Raw genomic sequence first — 18,492 nt, 5'->3', positions numbered from 1 at the left:
AACGTGAGCAGTACGATGAACTGAAATCACTATGATTCCTCATGACTGACAGTCTTACAGTAATAAGGTTCTTCAAGATCATTTGAAATATATGCTACTACCTAAATATAAATGTACTATCATTATTTCAATAGGCAATCACTGAAGTAAACAGAAATGTTTCTATGAATGTTAAGGGTTCCACTGCAGACAGGTGCACATATATTAGCATATTTTGGGAGTACCACGCACTAGCACACTGCTTGGTTTCAATTAAAAGCCAGAAATGGAGGATTTGTGGCATGCAGTTTTCAAACACTTCAAATTACAATATATCATAAACAAATGCAGACATTATTTTTTTTCTCACTGCAGGCTGAAGAATTAAAAACAAGCTATTTCTGAGTTGTCTATATACAATGAAACAACATAAAAAAAATAGTTAAAGCCTGGAAACATATTTCTGTTTAGGTATGGTGATTCTCCAAACAGAGGTATGTTTCTTAAACTCCTTTGGAATATCTGACAGCTAAAGGGAAAGTAAACATATTTTCAGGTTGATATTTCTACCAGAATGTACTGTTTTTTTTTTTTTTTTTTTTAAGGGGAAAAAAAAAAGGAAAAAAAGAAGAGGGTATAAAGTAGCTCCTTACCAGTTGAAAAGTAAACAGAAAACAACAGCTTATTGTGGATTGGCTATGTAAAGACTATAGATGCTTCATGTGAGTAATTCAAAGGCCAAACTGATAGAAATGAAGGAAAAGTAGTCTTGTTAATAAATAGACTCATAGAGTAGGAAGTTAATGTAAAAAGTCATCAGACATGCACACAAATCTACATTGCAATCTCAATAGATACTCTAATTCCAAGTAGCCAGGTTGTAAAACCCAGTTTTGAGGATCTTTTACAAAAGGGGATGCTTTCATTCACACAAGCAAACTCAGTTTAACTTTGAGATTCTTTAACCCTAACCTCACCATGTTCCAAAATCATTTTTCTTTGCTGAGCGATCACAACAGTACAACATGGAATGACGAAAACACTAGCAAGCTCTCTACAAAGAGATGGTTACACACAAGCAGGGAATTGAATGTTATACTGACTGAAGATCATCATTAAATGTACTCGCTTGCATCACTGCCATTGCAAAGCATATGCAAGACTGTGTAAACTGTGAAGACATGGAGAAACATTTTCACATCACTAGAGAAAGCATTTAAGTCACTGTGAAAGAGTTACTATTAGAAAAAACAATGTGTTGAACTACAATATGATATTAAATATCTAAACAGATTAGTTCTTTTCAAGCAAATGTGATAATGGAATGTTACAATGAATAAAATTTTTAACAGAAATTCTGTAGCATCTTCAGCAACCTATGAACTTTACTTTCTGAAAATGCATAGTGAGAGAGGTAAGAAGTGAGATAAGAAGAAACTCAGAATGTCATTCAGTCCTGATATTCATAAACAGTACAAATCTCAAGTTTACAGAGCAAGTAGGAATAATATTATGCCTGGGTATATCTTTTATCCTCTGCAGCCTATAAGTGGGTGGCAGGGATCTAATAGAGATTTACTCACCTTATGGTATTCCTGCTGGTAGGAGGAACTCGACCAGCTCATAAATTGCGAGTGCTCAATGGCTCTCCTAATTTATTCACATTTATGTTCAGCCCTTAAGAGACGTAGTGATAACAAATGCTATAAAATACATCACTGTCTCTAACAAAAATTTCTTCTTTGCCTTCGCTGATAAAAGAATAGACTAACATTGCCTAACTACACATATTAATACCTAACTGAAATCTAGTAGATTCTAACTGCGAAGCATAGATCATATCATTTTCATGTTAAACGGTGTCTGTTTAAAAAAAATAAGACCATATTTGCATAGAAATTTTACCCTATGGACAAAACATGGGGAAAAGTTGTAGAGAAGTGGATTTTGAAAAAAATATATATATATATTTCTGGAAGAATTTATTATTGTTTCGAAATTAAATTTGCTATAGTTAATAAACTTTCTGAAGTTTTCTATATAATACATGTCCCTAACTATGCTGAACTTATTAAGGAAAATGAACGTAAATAATAACACTTAAATTAAAAGTTGGAGTCTATATTTAAAAAAAATAATAGTAATCTGATTTTTCTTGTTTTATGGAAAATGATAAATATAATTTCTACATTCTAATCAGAAACATATTTTGTACATGTTAGAATTCATGATAAAATGAACATTCTTGTTTTCAATTTGTATTAGTTAAATCAAATCCAGCAGAATTTTCCTAGACGCCACCATGTGTGATACATACAAGCCTTTTTATTGTTCCACATCACCTTGCAGAGTTCATGATATAATTACAATGTTTTATTTAATCTTGTAAAAACTGCAAGGTACAAACTTCTAAAGAATCCACCATTAAACCAAAATGAGGCTTTCTTCACATAGTAATTGTAAAATTCCAGTTAGCAAAGACTATCCCAATCTAAATCATCATTATAAAATTATATATATATATATATATATATACTTGAGGCTTTCATTACTCTTTTGATTAGAATATATACCATAATATTACCTTTTACGCAAATGTCTCAACATACTATATATTGTAAACACTTCATAGTAGATTATAATTATTATAGCTACTTGAGACTTTTAAAAGCTTTATGCAAATTCTCTTTTAAGGATAAAACTGCTTCATACAACCAGGAGCCAAGAAAGATGAGATTAATTTAACTATGAGGAAAGAGCATAATTTGAAAATTATTTTTGTATGTGGCATATAGCACAATATATGTTCTATTCTTGGTTCAGACATAAATTTTTTAATCAAGGCCAAGACAGCTGCAGTAAACAAGCATCCTATCAAGGAATATTTTTCTTGAGATAACATGAGAAAGATACTTACATTCAAATCCTGACTACTTCTAATAATTATATAAATAATAAATGAATCCATGTTGTGGAAAGCCTACAGTTTTGCTGTTTATTCTCTGTGCTTGAGTTTTCCTGGTATTCTAATCCAAATACTTTAAGACTAGTCCATCTAGAACACGCATATAGATAAGGCAATTTACTATTTTTCTAAAGGCCAAGAAATACAATCCTTTTGCATTACCATGGTTATTTCATACACATGTTTACATTGACTTATGGGGCTTGGAGAATCTGATTCAGAAGAGACCAAGAAGTAAATGGTTTTCAAGATTCTCTAAATGCAAGGGAGTATCTTTCAGGAGTCACTAAGCCCTCAGCAACAGAATAATCTACAGTAAACCTTGTCTTATGGTCGGAAAATCAGCAGCCCAACTTTCATGGGGCTTAAACAAAGATAAAGGCACCATTCTTATCTCACTCATAAGCCAGAAATGAGCCACATACATTGTCCTCATTAATATTTGTTTACACAAACAGCTGGTGACTTAAATGTTTACGGGAATTATTAGCTCCAGTGCATGAAAAACTTCACCTGAATATAGATATATTGTCCTATCTATGAAAAAAAGGCATTTTGCCTCTCAAATGGGTTATTGACCTGCTAGCAGTTTGGTCAAGCACAGCAGAAGCCACATCTGGTATATCAAAGCGGTACTGCCACCATGAAAATGATGAGAACAGAGGGTGCAAATACAGAAGTCAGGCTGAGCCAATTTAAGAATTCAGTGGTGCTGAAAGAGATGATCACATCTCTTGTGGCTTAATATTGCCACCTCTCAGTTCTACGCTTCAAATTAGGGGGCTGATTCCCCTCACTAACTGCAGAAAAGTGTTAAAAGCAAGGAGTTTACTACTAGAAGTGGACAGGAAGATTTGATTGCCAAGTATACTACGTTTAATTTTCTTTCCTTTTGTCTCTCATGTCTTTATGAGTCATCATTTCCAGAAACCAAAACAAGATAATTCAATAATGAATTTTTCTTCTACATTAGCCTCATTTCAAACAAGTGTTTTTTTCAAAGTCTGTCTCACCTCAGGATGTTTAACAAGCAGAGCCATAGCTGTTCTATGAAACTGCTGCGACATTTTGGAAGATCACACTTATCAAGAGACTACAGCTCTAGCCTACAGCCCTCCTTCCATCCTAAAAGGCACTTATTTGGTAAGGAAAGTTATTGCTGTCTGGCTTTACAGCAACCACGGTATTTTTAACTGGTGCTGCCTTTAAGTACAGATGCTGTCTTACACTATTGCAGTTAATAAGTTCAGCTTCAGGTCAAGAGAATTATTTCTGCTATGATAAAAGACTTGTTCTCCCACATCTGAGGTTTATGTATATCTGTGCGTTTGATGCTAGAAGTTCCAGGGTTCATGTAGATAGCAGACAGCATGATTTGCATGAGGGATCTCTCAGTAGTGTCACTTTGTTCCTAATAGAGGTCTGTGTACATCTCAGTTCTGTTTAGAGAAGAGTCTGTACTATGACTTCACAAAAAGAAGTTTGATGAAGATTTACAGAAGCTGTGCTGTTTCTCAAGCATGCAAAGCAGAGAGCTGAGTACTGTTGTCATAACCAGTGTCGCATTTGTCTTCTGCTGCTGATTCAGCTCTGATAGCAAGAATATCATCTTCTCATTTCTGTGCCTCTCACACCAGCACTCACATGCAACCTCAATGAGTCTGCAGCATCTCCCACACAAGATAGATAATTGCGTTTTATTGAAAAGTAGAGCTATAGATCTGTTTCCTGGGAGGGCTCACATCATAAAAGATGGCAGGGCTTCGTTTCATGCCAATGTATATTTTATTGCTTATCATATAAATACATATATAACTCTAGGCTGAAAAACACTCTGAATAAGTCTGGAAAATTTTGAAACAAAATTTTGAAAAGCAAAATTTTGAAACCACAGAAAACACTTATAGTGGAAGATTCTGGACTTCTGCCTGCCTGCTAACTTTGTTAAAGCAGATTTTCTTTACATTTGCTTATTACTAGTGTTCATTTTGCAGACTGGTCACAATAGTTTATGGATTCAGTGAGCTTCCAGATGAAAATCACTTCTTTTTTCTTCTCATGTTAAAATGGCCTGTACCAAGAACACTGATTCCCACATATTAGATATTTATAAGCACTGATAAGATCCCTTCAGTCCTCTCCAGGCTTAACAGTCCCCAGTCTCTCAGCCTTTCCTCATAAGGGAGATGTTACAGTCTCTTCATCTTTTAAGCCCTCCATTGGATTCCACACTGCAATCCATGCTGTTCTTATGCTGTTCAACATGTAGGCCAAATATTATGCCATTTAAGGGAAATCTTCAATTTGAACACATCAAAACTTTTTAACAAGAAATCGAGTTTACAAGCCTTGTCTGTTAATTAAAAACTGCATTACTAAAATACTACTATTTCTGGTTATTTTAGCCCTGAAAGAATGAGGTTTATAATCAATCCCTTCTCAGTAAATTCATATCAAGCTCTTAAAATAATTCTTCAGGTTCACTCTTATCTGAACTAGCTACAATTATTGATTAGCAAACTTGCTTATTATTCTTCTGAAACTAAAGTAAGTATGAGGCAGTTCAATAAATAAAGCAATTTCATGCTATAATAGCACTGCAAATAAGAAAAAAGTATCTAGTTACGTGTCTGTCTATGAGAGAAAATTTTAACAGCTTCAACATAGTGAAATGTATCAAATGACAAGCTCACCTACTCTTAGCTCATCATGCAAACACAGACCTAAAGTAAGGGACTGTAAATTTACTAAAAGACAACTGTGCTACTTATACTAGATCCAATTATTGGATTTACTATTCACGTTTTGTTGCTAATACCATTTTATGCATACCATTGTATGTTGTTTATCGTATTTACAGCAGGATAACACGGATGACGCCAGTGACATATATTTAATCTATGATCAGTAGAACTTCATTGCAAAATCTGTGTATATTTCATCCCATTCTTGTTCATCTGCCTAGCTAAATGTAATGTAATAGACCTACTTAAATAGCCTACTTTTAAACCACATCTCCAAATTACGAGGATAATTTTGGAAGTTAAATAGTTATCTTGGAGATTTCTGTGATTTCATCATGCTGTTTATCAAGAACAGTGGATTTAAGAACATGTGAGATATTCTTAATCCTAACTGAAGATCTGGATGTTGAAAGACTAGATAACAAATCAATAAAATTCAGTTTTATCTTCAGTACTCAGTGGTTGTATTTCTGATTTTGAGAGTTTTTCTTGGTATTTACCTATTTGTAAAACTATATGGCAAGTGCTATATTTAGTAATGAACATAAATACAGACCATGCCATGTGACAATTAAATAGTGTCCCTTTTAGCACTGACATTATGCTTATATGGTACACGTATGTGCACAAACATGCATGTTGATATTTTACGCTAGCTGTGCAATTTGAAAACACTTTTAATAAGCAAGGAAATGTGTTTTGTGTAATTAATGTAAGGGAGATCATTGTCATCCACAATTCCAAAACACGATGCACTTAAGAAATTGATGTGATCCTGAATCATTCTTGAATTTGCTGTTTATCAATATATCTGTCATACAGTGCTAATCTGGCACTGGACTTTAGTTTTTCTACTGTGCTTTCATTTAACATTTATTTGTACTAGGACTCAAATTTACAAATCTCAGTGGAAGTATTTTTTCTTCTGCTTTATATGGCATCTGAGACATTTTTAAAATTATGTTAGACCTTCACCATTAAAATTAAAATACATAGCATAAGGGATTACTGAAGTCCAAAGATTTATTAGATTTTTTCTTATTAGATTTTATGAGAAAGCAATGGTGAGAGATCAAGAGATCAAGCTTCCTGGTCTTGCAGAACCCATGTCTGATCACCTGAAGGAAACAAGACTATCAAACAACACAAAACTCTTCTCAGCTTCTGTACCTCATTCCTAGTCACTGAATATCTCTGTAGGAACCACAATAACAGCTCCTCACATGGTTGGCACTTGATATCTTCTTTTGTAATGTCTCAAACATTTGGCATAGAAAGAATATTGATGGATAGCAGGAAGTTCAGAAACCTGCTGTGGATTTATTTTTACAATTTCTTCTTTCTCAGCTGGGGTTCTTCAAAACAAAGGTCTCTCACCAAGCAGGAGGATTTCTTCTTTTTTAAGCTGCATGATTTCCATTTGTTTGTAAGAAAATCAGAAGGTCTGAAAACCGTTCTTGACTAACTATTCAATATTAGCTTCTTTGGATTATTTATAAATGGAAAGGTTAATAAAGAGGGTTGGAGGAGCATGGCATTTTTGACAAGACGTACAAGTGATTAAGTTTTAGAAAATATTGCCAGGTTACCAAAGTGGTGTTCTGAGAAAAAAAAAATCTTTAGAATTTTTTTTCTTTTATTATAGCATCATGTAGCCATATTTTTGAGGGAAAAAAAAATCAAATCAAATAAAAGAATCAATAGTGGAACATTCTGCCTTTCCTTCCATATATGGATTCGTACTCACATTTTTCTTTTTGAACTCTATTTTCATGAACTTGTGCCAGCAAATAAGGGGAAAATCATAATAAATTGCTTCCCAAAGTATTTTGGATTTATGTTTTTTAATAAAACAAGTAGGATGATAACTATTTGAAAAATGTTTTTTGTAAAGCAAGAGAACAGAAGGACAGACATAGAACAGAATCATCTTATTAATATGATTCACAAAGAAACTAGAAGTGTTACAAAGAGGCAGAAATTCTTCAGAATAATCAAATACAGAAGATGGAGATGCAGAAAGTCACTCAAGTACTTAATAGAAGCAATTAGCAACCTTTAGGACTGTATATTTGCACTGATAATATCTCACAAGAGTATGGTCTTAATTTTTTTTTTTAAGATAATTATTTTGTTTCCTTGTCATGGGCAGACCACAAATACAGTCAGAGCTGCCTGGTTATATTTTCCCTTTCAGGAAATACTTGCGGCCATTGAGATCACTTCTTTTTTTACTGTTAGCAGACCCCTTCGCAGCGAGACCAATACATATTACGCCAAGGTATAAGATTCTTGCTAGGGTCTGTTGCCCTGGAGTGATGCAATCAGTATCACACTCTTACAGTTTTGTTCACACTTCCATGATAGAAATTCCACATCACTTCAGAAAATTGTCTAATCTTCTTCTAATTCTGGTTTCTCCATAATTTAAAAAGGGTGGCTGGGAAGAAAAAATAATAGCCATTTTTGTTGACAAAAAAACTTAGAATGTTACACATGAGAAGTCTCATATGCATGGTAAGTAATTACACTAAAGAAGGAATTGCTAGGAATTTGCAAGCACTTCAAGTGCTATGGGAAAATTTTGCCCCTGGTTTTTGGTGTTACTCATACTTGGATGGTTATTGTTAGGTTCATCATAAAGAGTTTTCTCATGTGTACAAATTTAAAGGACTATTTTATAGATCATAAAAATATATACTCAATTACTTCAAATAACACTTGAGGAACTGCATGCAAATGGTGCATAAATTGCTCAGTGAATCAAGCCAAAGTCGCTTTCAAAATCAGATACCCGGGGGTAATTGACATCAACAAGAGCATACATGCTGTTGAGAAGGGAAATCTTATTACTGCAGAGTAGTTTTCATCTGCACCTTAAATAAAGCAGGGATTTTAAACAAAGCCATTTCAAACATGCATCTGCAGCAATTTTATTATTAAAACTGGTAGTGGTTCAGGGACAATGAATGTACTTTACATCAATATTGTTTTGATTTGAATTACAGTTCACTTATACAATGTATAGAATTATAAAATAGCTCATTTTCCATTGTAGATGTTTCTAAGAATCTTACTTAAGCATAAACTGTAAATCAAAGGCCTTTGCAGAGCTCCAAAAGACTGACTTCACAAAACTAGAATTTTCCCCTTGCCCTCTGCTAAGAAGTGTATTATTAGTATCAAGATCTCTAAAATGTCTTTAAAATGCATTTTAACCTTGCCTTTTATTTATTACGTTTTTAAAACCAACTAAACAGTATCAGTTCACAAGAGTTTTTTTTTTATTTTGTCTTTAGTTTCAATTTCTGATTCATTAAATTTCAGCCCAGATTTGAATTCTACTGAAAATCAGTGCAGATTTTTTTTTAGTTGATTTCATTCATAAATTTTTAATTATTGTCTCATGAAATACAACTAGACCCTGACGGGGCTTCTTCAAAATGAAGCCAATTTTAAAGTATGCTTCATACTGAAGTCACCAAGATCTAAATACTGAGACCTCAATCCCATAATCTGACCAGCATGCAACAGTAGGAGGCTCCTGTTGGCTCCTCCCTTAGAGTAGGCGCATTAGAGCAAGTACATTAGTCTGTCACTACATATGGAAGGTGCTGGTGGAGGAGGTGGTGAGTGTCTATGAATTTTGGCCCTCACAACCTCCATACATGCTTGTGCTCTGCTGGGCCTCCTGAAAGCTCCCAGGGAGCATCACTTGCTCTGGCAAAGAGAGTGCTCACTCCCACCTCGGGGATCAGGGTCATATTTCTTCCCTAGAGCTGCACACTGTAGATAATGAGGTCCTAATAGTGACTTACCACATCATATTATTCCTATTCCACCAGTATGAAGCACCCTATCCTTGTGGATAATAAAATACGCAGTAGTCTTCAGTGCTCCCCTGAGAGAGATTGGTGAAGACAGGCAGATTGAAATTTAAATGATTGTTCTCTGCCACTGAGTTAGATGGCTGTACAAGGGGCACAGTTTTTATGTCAATCTCATAGCATAATTTGTTGATACTTCAGTCAGCAGAGCAGAGGAAAGGAGAGAACTACACTACTTTGAGAAAGGGGCTATTGATTTTATTTCCACTACTGTATTATGCGATTATATTAGCAAAGAAACTCAGCATCTGAATATAAAGAGGAAATAAAATTCAGTCAGTATGGAATAAAATAAATATTAGTACTGTTATCATATATCATTATAAACCTAGTCAATCACTCTATACAGAGTAGAGGTCTTCAAATACTGTTTTGATGTCTTGACTGCTCAAGACTGATAATTGCTTCTGAAGGCAAAGAATCCAAAAGTGTGTTTTCTGCTGTGTATTTTAAATAATTACTCTCCAGTTTACAAAATGTATCTGACTGGAACTACTCCTTTTAATAATGCAGTTCCAAATAATTCACATCTTGTTTGAGAAATGAAAGCTTTTATTTTTCTTTCTTTCTTTTCTGTAAGTATTCTTCAGACATCACTTCAAAAATGTCTCGATGCCTTCTACTCAAAAACAACTGGATATAGGTTGCACCTATTATGCAGCAAATGATGCTTTATACCACATTTGGCTTTTTATGCCTCTATTTATGCATGGATCAAGTTCCTCATAAGCATATGCAAAAGCACTGCATTGTCCACCTTTATATTTCTCTTGACTAGCTTCTTTCATGATGCCTATTTAAACTAATTGGGAGCAAGAAGCTCTGATGCTGCATCTATACTATTTTGCATCTCCCTCAGCACAAAACCCATCTTTATATTCAGCTGCTGTCCATTGCTACTTCCAGAGTCACTATTTAGGTCAGTTTTCCTATATATTGTGATGTAAAAAGTTTTGGTTCAGTGAATACTACCACAAATAATGATAGCAGTAGTACCAGTAGCAGCAACCATAGCAGGAATAGAAAAAAATAAGTATAATAGTTCTATTTGATGAAAATATACTTGAGTTTCCCTTTTATAGATGTGTTACTGAAGCACGAACATGGAATAACTTTCAGTGATGTCTTATGGCAAAGACATAGCTAAAAATCCAAGCATTCACATACAGAGATTTTTCAGTTTTGAAATATTAGGTGGATGTCCTGAAAACTCTAGCCCAAATGTACCAGATCACTGTATTCCTTGGGGGAAAAGTAAGACCTGTATTTTTGTTATAAGGCAAAAGCCCATTTGGTCACAACTCATCGAAGTACCTAGATTTTTGTGAAAGGTGAATGCCTTTTGAAAACAGTGTGCAGTTAGAGACCAAAGAAGTACATGGTATACAGTATACTACTGTGGATGCTGCAGAATGTATATCTGTGCATGTTTGAAGTGGGGTTACAATGCATACATAAGACCTATAGCATCTCAATTGATATATTATGCATGCTAATAAAAGGTATAGACATTCTTCAGAAAAGGGACAGCACTGAAGTACATTTCTGCTTGAACTTATATATTTCAAAAAAAGAGTAAAAATCAGATAAGAAGTGCTTGTGCACCACATCTTAGATCTCTGGTTCTTTGAGCATGTGCATCAGAGAATCATTTTTGCATAAATTATTTGCTCATGGATGCACTAATCCCTCCTGGCAGAATTAACACACACCTCTTGGCATTCACAAAATCACAGTAACCACAATACAATGTTTTATCTTTGTTATCTCATATACAGCTTGGTAGAGAGAACTTAAAGAGATCACTGGCTATATTGTCACTTAAACAAGAACAAGTTCTATCCTTTCATTTTGAATACTTTCCCAAATTTATATTTGGTATTATGAATTTCTGAGGATTCAAATGGATTTAGCTCCATGAATGGAATCCTGCTGATGCAGAAGCTCACCCACAAAACTTTAGACATCATGGGGTTTAAGATCTGTCTTTCATGACAAAGTCTTAAGACAATGAGAGGAACTTTGAACCCTCAGTTAGGATAAGGTTTTCTTCAGATTAATCTTTTGTAACAGCTTCACAAAAAATACAGTATCTTCCTGTTTGTTTTTTTTTTTCTTTTTCTTTTTTCTTCTGTTCTGTTTGTTTGTTTGTTTGTTTTAAAGTGTTTTTGGCTACTATTTGGAATAAAATAATTTACACAATCTTTACATCTTTACATGAAGAAAGATTTTCAACCCTCAAGACAAATATTTCCTGCTGTATCTAATGGCATTGCCAGGCCACTGACCAGTGAATTTACAACCCAGAAACTGTTCTCATTTTCAAGCCTCATATGTCACAACCCAGCAAAACACTGTGGTGTAACTATATGGCTACCATGCAGAAATTCATGCTTTCCTGCGATTTGAAAGCTTAAATTGCTCCTCTGGTTAAAGAAGACAGCAGTGCTATCTTTATCAAGCCGTTGGATGCTTCATCCAATTGCCTGAATCCCTGGCAAAATAGCTTGAGGCTAGACAGGTACATTATTCTTTAGAAACAGATGGTGATGCACACAGGAGATCTGAGAAACATACATTTTCAACACACTAACGGATCTCTCTAAAATGAACTGTCCAATTTATTAAGGTTACACAAAATTTCTGCTGTTGCTGTCTGTTACCCCACCATTACAGTATTTGTACACAGGCATTAAAATAAGGGAGTTCTGTCTTCTGTAAATCAGCATCTACCAAGAAGAATAATAAACCCATTTGTGTGTAATAGGTATTTTGGAGGAAAAGAAATTCTAAGAATTAGTTTTGAAGGTTAGTATCAAATTGTGAAATTTTAGTAGTAGTGCCTGAAATACTTCGTTTTCTGAAGAAGGTGCACTATCCTAATATTACTTTTGGTGTTAAGAGGAAAAAAAAAAAAACGAATATATATGTATTCTTTCTGCAACCATTTTCTGATATTCATCTTGCTGTTTCATCATCCAGAAATCTATCTGCACTTTCCTCTTCACAGAATCACAGAGTCATAAGGGTTGGAGAGGACTTCTGGGGATCATCTAATCCAATCCCTCTGCTAAAGCAGGTTCCGTTGAGTAGGTTATACAGGAAAGCATCTGGGTGGATTTTGAACATCACCAGAGCCTCTCTTGAAATTCTCAGTAGTTCCTAAACTGAGGAGCCCAAAACTGGACACATTACTCCAGATCTGGCCTCACCAGGGCATAGTAAAGAGGGAAGATCAACTCCTTCAACATGCTGCCACACTTTTTAATACACCCAGGACATCATTGGCCTTCTTGGCCACAAGGGCATGCTGTTTGATTACAGTCAACCTGTTACCCACCAGGTCAACTCTGTCCTTCTCCACTGAGCTTCTTTCCAGTTGGTCTAATATGCACTCTAATCTGCAGTGCTGCATGAGGTTATTCCTTCCCAGCTGTAGGACTCAATGTTTGCCCTTCTTCAACCTCACATCAGGTTCCACTCCAACCAACTCTATAGTCCATCCAGGTCTCAGTGAATTGCAGCACAGCCTTCTGGTGTATCAGCCACTATTCCCAGCTTTGCATCATCAGCAAACATGCTGAGGGAGCATTATATCCCTCTACCCAGGTCACTGATGAAGATGTTGAACAAGACTGGATCCAGTACTGACCCCTAGGGAACACTGCTAGCTCCAGGCCTCCAATTAGACACTGAGCTCCTGATCACAACTCTCTGAGATATACTAGACAGTCAGTTGTGAGTGATTCTCACTGTCCGCTCATCTATCTCAAACTTCCTAAGCTTACCCACAAAGATGATATGGGAGACAGTGTCAAAAACCATGCCTGTGCTCCTGAGGCAACTTTCAGCTCTCTGTAGAAGGCCTCATCAATTTCCTCCTCACGATTAGACAGCCTGTAGTAAACAACAACGGTGTCACCCATATTATCTTGTCCCTTAGTTCTCACCCATAAGCTCTAGACTCATTTGTCATTCATCCCTAGGTAGATCTTGCCATATTCCAGTTTTCTCTACATAAAGAACAACTCTACCACCTTACCTTGCTGGTCTCTTTCCTAAAAAGTACATAGCAATCCATAGCAGCATTCTAGTCATGCAAGCTATTCCATCATGTCTTTGTTATCACAGTGAGATCATGGCCCGCCACTGCACACAGATTTCTAACTCTTCCAGTTCACTTCCCATGCTGTGTATCAGCATGCAGGCACTTCAGGGAAGAGAAGGGAGCAGAAGATGTAGGTTTTCCTGAAGGGATACAAGAGAATCCCCATATCTATATCCACACTTGAGGTGGTTGGCCTTCTGGCTTGTGTCATTGGAAGCAGTAAAAGAACTTCTGTCACTGTTCTGGTTGACCTGGCTTATTCTCCAGTTGTTTGCAATGATGCGAGCATTGTCATTTTGGACCTCACTTCCAAGTACTTCAGTCTAAAGCCTGTCTCGCTAGTTTAAAAACTGCCATGCCTCTTCTAGTCAGGTGAGTTCCAATCTTCTCTAACAGGTTGCAATCTTCATAGAAATTTCTATTGCCATGTAAACTGAAACCCATGCAGAAGCACCAGTCACATATCTAGGAAGTGATATGCATTATATTTCTATTTCTTGCTTCCCTCTTTCCTCCAACTGGAATAACTGAAGAGAAGATAACATGAGCACCAGTGTTCTTCACTTGGGCTCCCAGGGATTTATAGCCTTTTTTGATTCTGTCCGTGTTCCAGCTTCCATTGTCATTCGTGCCCACATGAGAGAGCTATAGTGGACAGTAGTTCAAGCTCTTGACAAGCTGCAGCAATCTCTTGGCAACATCCTCTTGACTCACTGTCAGGTTAGCAGAGAGGAGCCTTGGTGTCTTTTAATATGGAGTAACCCACTACAAGCATGTGGTGCTTCTTTTTACAATATCCATTGGAAGCTAGTGATATGGATTCTTCTAGTAGGTCATGGTCCTGGATGACGTAAGTGTCTACAGCTACAGGAGTTTCCTATCTCTTTTTGGTAATGAAACTGGAGTTTGGGGACTGAATTAAAGCCCTGCTTTGGTGGGTAACAATAGTAATAAACAGATTACTGCATCTATTGAAGGATATTTAAGCCATTGAAGGATATCTAGTGAAGCTATTGATAGCTAAACAGATAGTTATTGAAGGTGTATCAATATTTCTTTCCAACTCAACATACTTAAAAAAAAAAGCATGATATGTCAGTGAGCCCGAGTACAACATTTTGTACCATAATCATACTATCAATGCCAGCTCTGAAGTTCAAATCAAGCATTTTGTAGCTAAACTTGCTGCCAACTTTTTGTAAGAGTAACTAAACATCAAAATGAGTGAAAAATATAGGGGGCATAACAGAGATAAAAAACATACTATCCCTACACATCAGCATTTAAGTTTTCAATTTGGAATTTTGATTTTGATTTTTATATTTGGTTAGAAATTCACATAGAAAGGAAAGTAAATGAGTCTATATCTTAAAAGTAAAAAAAAAAAAAAAAGAAAAAGTCTATAACTCATATAAACCTGCAGTTTATAGCACTGGAGATCCTTTATGAAAAAGGAAAGTACAGGAGAGAGTAAATAACTAATAGCATGCTGTGTCTTGTTCTTCCCTGTTGGTCAAACATGGAATTAAAACAAGTAAAGGGAGTATATACAGCTGTTACCAGGACTGAAGTGATGACAGCATTTTATTACCAAGATGGCTACAGAATGTGGCAACTTCAGTAATTTTTTAAGATTTGGAGATCTAAGGGGAAGAAATCCACTAATGCTCTAAGTCACTTTTTTTTTTTTTCATCTACATAAAAATGGATTTACTTGCTTATGGCCTTTCTCGAACCTACTGTCTCATGTATTCTTAAGGAAACAGTGGATAAACAGTATTAAGTGCTACAGCTAAGAACAGTGACTTAACTTCTGCTTTATAAAATATGAATGACGTAATTCCTCCAGCTGCTCAGCATGCGAGAGTTCAGTCAGTGACATTCCTTGCCAAATGTGTCCAGCAAGCACAGATGAAGAGTGGAGCCTTCATCACAATGCTCTTCCCTCTGAGATTTTGAACTCTTTTGGATGAACGCAGTATGGTATAGGGATTTATGTAATTTCAGGGGATTTGTCTAGCCAGGAGGAAACTGAGCCAGGCAGCAGCCACTCTACAGTTCCATGGAAAATTGATAGAATATTCACCAGAAAATTCACTGAAAGTAAACACTGACTGAAGGCGCATTACTTCCAGCTTCTTGTCTTTGCTCACATTAATGTGTGCCTGCCATGTGCATGCATGGTGAGGGAGTAAATAATTTTAGCTAGGCCACCAATGCTACTCACACGTGAATAAAATTTCTTGCCAGGGAAAGAAGCCAGACAGCAGCAAGAGGAGCCCAGAATTCACTGATTTGGTCCTGAAATTTGCAGATCCTTATGAGTGTGGACATGATTTGTGGCTCCCAGCCACATACAAGGATTTGCAGCAAGTCTTTTCCTCCCACCTCACTAACTTAAAAATGGTCAGATATAACTTGATGTACAAAAAGGAGTGAGCAGGAATCATGGTATCATTAGATAATATATTACTTCTAATGAAGACATTCAGAAAGCTAGAGGCTAATCTTTTCAAGAAGCAATAACCTAACTATATGATAACCAAATTATTTTGGGGAAAAATAAAAGAGTTTGTTTAAATTTCTGGATAAAAAAAAATCGATACAGACTCTATGCCAAAGTCCAGTTAATTTCAGGGAAGTATTTTCCATTGATTCTAATGGTCTTCACAGTCCCAGTTTTATTTTTTTTCTTTTTTAAATTGTAGCTGTATTCTTTATTCACAGTCATATATAGGCATGAATAGAAATAAAATAAGATTTTTTTTCTCTTTAGAAAATTAAAAAAATTCTTATGTGGGAAACTGACAAACATACGTCACATCCTCAAAAAAACACAGTGCTTCTAATATCCAGTTTCCTATTTATTCCTTGCATCTGAAAATACTGAGGCATTATATAAGCACACTATTTACTCTGGGTAGTAACTTGCTCCACAAATTCTTCTATCAAAATTAATCTTGCATATAAGAAATGAATGCTGGAAGTAAACACCTTGATCATCAAATCTAATGCACCACAATGACAATGGCCTGTGCAATAAGTGTTTAATTTAGCAGACTGAAGAACAGCTGCTAAGCACTCTATTAGACAATAGAGATTAGTTCTCACTACACCGCAGTGAACTTACAAAAGCAATACACAAGATCATAAACATCATATCTGAAGCTCCTGAAATAACAGAGAACTTGTTATGCATAATTCCGCAATGATCCTAGGAGAAGACTGGTCTTTATATTACAGTCAAAACTAATAGTGACACTGGTAGAAATCACTTCCAATTCATTTTAGGGGGAAAAATGCTGTTTGACCTCAAATCTTATGACAAATGTAACCCCAAAAAGTAAGCAATGATATTTTTTCCATCTGATGAGCATTGAAGAGATCAAGTTTCATGTAATGAAAGAAGTTTAATCAATACAAGACAAAACGAACTGTACTGATACATGCAAAATCACATTTATTTGTGCAAAGGGATCAATATTTTAACCTAAAAAAATCTGTACTCTCAGTCTTTCAGGAGAACTGTTGTTCTATTTGTTTAGTTTGAAGAAGTGGAGGTCCAGAGGGGATGTTATTGCCCTCTACAACTAGATTCCTTTCAATCCTGCATTCTACTGTTGGTTGATTGACTCTTCTTTGTACTTCCAAATCTTAACAGGATATTCACTGCTCCTTCCAATAGAGTTGCTAATTTTATTGCACTGGGCTAAGGCAAGCTCCTTTCTTCCTGCAGTAATCTCTGTTACTATTCTTATTACATCACAAGCAAATCTCCACTTTTAAACATCCTATCTATCTAGCTAAATGCCATTAGTCTTTTTAAGATGAATAGGCTTCATTATTCTTTCTGTACATTGTAACTCGTTTAATGTTCGTATCAACAAAAAAATAAGGTGTGGGAGGGTCTCACTTCAGTAGACAGAAAGCAACAATGGGGCTTAATGTCAGTCTGCACGTTCCATAATATTTCACATGAAGTTTATGATTCTTTTGCCTCCCAGGTCTCAAAAGGAAAGAAAACACCAAATAAACCTTCCTTCATATTACTTGAACAGTTTTATCTGATATAAAGTGAGTAAATATACCATATTCTTCATATTGTTTTTGTATCCCGTATGTATGGCGTGCTGTACAGAAATATGCACTGCTTCTTTACAAAGACTGGACCTTCTATCTATGTCTTATTTTCCTACTTAAAGTTAAAATAAAAACCTATAATGTTTAAATCATGTGACCTATTTTTTGTACACTCATCCGTTTGATTACAAAAATGGTCTTCCACTTCCCCAAATTTCCCTTCAGTTGCAAAAGCAAACTCTACCCTTTTTTTCTTTTTCTTTTTTTTTTTTTTTTGTATTTTAAACCTTCAGCTCTTTGGAAACCTTGTACTACAGCCAGCAGTATTTTGTTTCTAGAATAACTCACAATCTTATAAAGCTAGCCAGTAAGGTCAATGGGTCATCTGGGAAGAACTTTGATAATGTTGCATAAACCATTATCAGATTATAAATTCCCAGTGACATAAATGTCTTTTCTTCCATACTCCTTACCTGTGCAATTTGTGCACCAGATGACATAACGATCTTTGGTATATTGTACATAGCATGCCATGTTCGTATTACAAAGTGACAGCACTGAACAGAAAGCTCAGAGTGCTTTGTTAACACTGCATCTCCTGACTGTATTATAGACATTTTATGTTATTTTTGTTTTCTTCAAATGAGGGATATAAATAGGAGTAAATAATTTATATAGTTATTTATAGGTATCTAACCTATATACCCTATATAGGTTAATTTTTAGATA

Source organism: Cyrtonyx montezumae, unplaced genomic scaffold (assembly GCF_038088225.1).
Source record: "Cyrtonyx montezumae isolate F1298 unplaced genomic scaffold, pur_monq_1.0 scaffold_2, whole genome shotgun sequence".
NCBI lineage: Eukaryota > Metazoa > Chordata > Aves > Galliformes > Odontophoridae > Cyrtonyx > Cyrtonyx montezumae.
This window is presented reverse-complemented; position numbering follows the sequence as displayed.